General features: G+C 45.3%; 2 non-coding genes across 2 annotated transcripts; both read right to left on the reverse strand.

Annotated features, from left to right (window-relative positions):
- Positions 1-457: 457 nt before the first annotated feature.
- Positions 458-612, reverse strand: LOC143263689 (5.8S ribosomal RNA). The gene has a single exon (XR_013037051.1). It is a non-coding gene; the product is annotated as a 5.8S ribosomal RNA (ribosomal RNA).
- A 1,333-nt stretch (positions 613-1,945) lies between these two features.
- LOC143263690 (small subunit ribosomal RNA) lies at positions 1,946-3,866 on the reverse strand. The gene has a single exon (XR_013037052.1). It is a non-coding gene; the product is annotated as a small subunit ribosomal RNA (ribosomal RNA).
- Between the last annotated feature and the right edge of the window lie 587 nt (positions 3,867-4,453).

Genomic DNA, 4,453 nt, shown 5'->3' on the forward strand with positions numbered 1-4,453 from the left:
TATTTTTGCGGGTTATGTGTTCTTTCGTTCAATTTCTTTCATGCGTTCGTTCGATCTCTGTACACAGTCTTCACATAGGACAGACTCGTGTAGTACGCTTTCGTGGGTTAAACCCATCTCGTTTCATTTCAGGCGACGTCGGGAGCGCGTTGAAAATGTACCAGTGAAATCTCGATAGTTCTACGGATACGAATCGTCCCGAAAAAGATTTTGTCACCGCTTCGAAGCGGTGTTTCAGACGGGCGGACGTATATAAAACATATACGACACACGACACCGCCTTCCACACTCACGCTAGTTCGAACACGATTTCCATCTCTCTCGAAGACTGTTAGACGTACGTAAAATTTCTCAATATTCATAGGACCGCGACAAACGCCGACGAAGCGCCCATCATTCGCTCGTACGTATATAGGCAACAAGTGCCATCAACGCAAGCAGTTTATAAGTACGTAAACGACCCTCAGCCAGGCGTGGTCCAGGAATTGTATCCGTGGACCGCAATGTGCGTTCGAAATGTCGATGTTCATGTGTCCTGCAGTTCACACGTTGACGCGCAATTAGCTGCGTTCTTCATCGACCCACGAGCCAAGTGATCCACCGTTCAGGGTAATTTTTCCCTTTTATTCTCTCATATATAATATAATGTGTATTTGCTATCCACCACATTTTTGTGTTATATTTCGGAACAAGCCGATACCCGAAGAGCTCCAACCAGCGCGCGAAGGAGATTCGGGAGTCGTCGTACAACGACATAATTGTCCCTTAAAGAACGAGATATTTCCGTCGAAACCATATATATATGTACGAGCAAATCCAAAACCACTGTTTTCTTGCAAGTTCGACGGTCGGAGCGAATAGAACATTGAAAAGCCTTCTATCGAAGAAACACAGAGAGTATATCACCTCCAAAAACGACGGGGATATGGATATTCAAACTGGACAATTATCAACCCGATACTGGATTCGAAAAGTTTCTCTCTCCTTTCGTCGTTATTTACACCGGACGGACTCACGGCCGGCTCTAGCTGGGTGTCATATATATATATACGTCCCACGCTCATGCTGCCACTAGCGCGCAACAGAGTAGGGTGTCAATGACAACGACACAGCATTGAAACGAGCTACACAAGCCGGTCTCTCTTGATACCAATGTAAACGAGCATTAAGTTATCTTCAGACTGCCCGATATTTTCGTCCTTTGGACTTTCCCAACGATTCCTTTTTTTCTTTTTTTTTTACACACCACAGCGAAGACTTGAGGAAGCGTGATTAGCACGCTCGCATCCCTCCCTGTCCTACTACAACTGTGTGTGTGTGTGTAAAGAAAGAAAAAAGAATACATTGGCTTTCTCTCTATCGAGAAGATGGCCTACGCAACGCAGATCAAAGGCCTAATACGTGTAATATAATACGCGTCTGGCCGTGTATAAATCACGCACGAATGATCTGGTCGGGCCCAACTCTTCTCGTACGCTTATTTTTCCGTGTTGGGGCACTATCATAAAATCACACAAACCCCAACACGTGTGTGTCTTGGAAGGAAGATGGCCTACGCAACGCAGATCAAAGGCCTAATACGTGTAGTACACACGTCTGCCGTGTAAATCACGCACGAATGATCTGGTCGGGCCCAACTCTTCTCCACCACACCACATCCCAACTTTGTACATTTTTATATATTTTTGTGCGTTGGGGCACCTTCATAATCACAAACCCCAACAACACATATATCTCTCTCTCTTTGAAAGATTTGTTGTGGCCTACGCAACGCAGATCAAAGGCCTAATACGTGTAGTACACACGTCTGGCCGTGTAAATCACGCACGAATGATCTGGCGGGCTCAACAATATCTTTTTTTTTTATATGAATTCTTATCCACAAACTAATCGAATTCATTTTCTCTCCTCCTCTCCTCTCTCTTTGAGATATATTGGAACATTGTAATGATCCTTCCGCAGGTTCACCTACGGAAACCTTGTTACGACTTTTACTTCCTCTAAATAATCAAGTTTGGTCATCTTCCCGGCATCATCGGCAATGCCGAAACATTGCCGCGCACCAGTCCGAAGACCTCACTAAATCATTCAATCGGTAGTAGCGACGGGCGGTGTGTACAAAGGGCAGGGACGTAATCAACGCGAGCTTATGACTCGCGCTTACTGGGAATTCCTCGTTCATGGGGAATAATTGCAAGCCCCAATCCCTAGCACGAAGGAGGTTCAGCGGGTTACCCGGGCCTTTCGGCCAGGGAACACACGCTGATTCCTTCAGTGTAGCGCGCGTGCGGCCCAGAACATCTAAGGGCATCACAGACCTGTTATTGCTCAATCTCGTGCGGCTAGAAGCCGCCTGTCCCTCTAAGAAGATTTGTTTGTACGTTGGTAGTAAAAACCCCACCGGCAGAAGCCGAGAGCCTTCGAGATACCATAATTACGTCTATTTAGCAGGCTAGAGTCTCGTTCGTTATCGGAATTAACCAGACAAATCGCTCCACCAACTAAGAACGGCCATGCACCACCACCCACCGAATCAAGAAAGAGCTATCAATCTGTCAATCCTTCCGGTGTCCGGGCCTGGTGAGGTTTCCCGTGTTGAGTCAAATTAAGCCGCAGGCTCCACTCCTGGTGGTGCCCTTCCGTCAATTCCTTTAAGTTTCAGCTTTGCAACCATACTTCCCCCGGAACCCAAAAGCTTTGGTTTCCCGGAAGCTGCCCGCCGAGTCATCGTAGGAACTTCGGCGGATCGCTAGCTGGCATCGTTTATGGTTAGAACTAGGGCGGTATCTGATCGCCTTCGAACCTCTAACTTTCGTTCTTGATTAATGAAAACATTTTTGGCAAATGCTTTCGCTTCTGTCCGTCTTGCGACGATCCAAGAATTTCACCTCTAACGTCGCAATACGAATGCCCCCATCTGTCCCTATTAATCATTACCTCGGGGTTCCGAAAACCAACAAAATAGAACCGAGGTCCTATTCCATTATTCCATGCACACAGTATTCAGGCGAAGGTAGCCTGCTTTGAGCACTCTAATTTGTTCAAAGTAAACGTACCGGCCCACCTCGACACTCAGTGAAGAGCACCGCGATGGGATATTAGTTGGACCGCCCCGTGAAGAGCAAAGCCCACCGGTAGGACGTACCACATAATGCCAGTTAAACACCGCGAGCGATGAACCGACACTGTGACACACAGATTCAACTACGAGCTTTTTAACCGCAACAACTTTAATATACGCTATTGGAGCTGGAATTACCGCGGCTGCTGGCACCAGACTTGCCCTCCAATGGATCCTCGTTAAAGGATTTAAAGTGTACTCATTCCGATTACGGGGCCTCGGATGAGTCCCGTATCGTTATTTTTCGTCACTACCTCCCCGTGCCGGGAGTGGGTAATTTGCGCGCCTGCTGCCTTCCTTGGATGTGGTAGCCGTTTCTCAGGCTCCCTCTCCGGAATCGAACCCTGATTCCCCGTTACCCGTTACAACCATGGTAGGCGCAGAACCTACCATCGACAGTTGATAAGGCAGACATTTGAAAGATGCATCGCCGGTGCTATAAGACCATGCGATCAGCACAAAGTTATTCAGAGTCACCAAAGCAAACGATGGACGAGTGTAAACACCCGCCACCGATTGGTTTTGATCTAATAAAAGCGTTCCTACCATCTCTGGTCGGAACTCTGTTTTGCATGTATTAGCTCTAGAATTACCACAGTTATCCAAGTAAATTTTAGTACGATCTAAGAAACCATAACTGATTTAATGAGCCATTCGCGGTTTCACCTTAATACGGCATGTACTGAGACATGCATGGCTTAATCTTTGAGACAAGCATATGACTACTGGCAGGATCAACCAGGGAACTATACAATATGTATATATAAAATGGACAAAATTTAAATCCTTTTCCATCGTCGCCTGTTTCATATATATATGTCAGGTCGACACACCACTTTTCTCTTTCAAATATGTACAAGTTTTGCCACATTCCGCGCTTGTAACATATCTTCTTTAACGCTCAATTTCTTTCATTTTTCTACCATACAGATATTTTACCGTACGCCCAAAAACGTACGTATTATATTTTTGTTCTATCATAAAATCACATTTTTCTACGTACGCCAGCTTCGTACGTTTCTATCTTTGCCTTCATAAAATCACAAGATAATTTTATCTTCAAGAGTCTCGCTATTAACATCTTGTAAGATAAATGTACGTCCCAGCTAAAACGTACAAATACTTCAAATTAAGTAATAATATATCATCGCTATTGACAAATTTTTAAGATCCAAGACACAGTTCTCTCTATATGTTTTAATATTTTTTATGTACTCAAATATATTCAAAGGAAAAAGTACATGGGTGATGCCATAGTCGTGGAAGCGCGTACGCTCACGCTGATCTTCTGACCGCCGGAAGCACGAAACCTCTGATCTGGGCAAAATCGGC

Source organism: Megalopta genalis, unplaced genomic scaffold, assembly GCF_051020955.1.
Source record: "Megalopta genalis isolate 19385.01 unplaced genomic scaffold, iyMegGena1_principal scaffold1141, whole genome shotgun sequence".
Taxonomy (NCBI): Eukaryota; Metazoa; Arthropoda; class Insecta; order Hymenoptera; family Halictidae; genus Megalopta; species Megalopta genalis.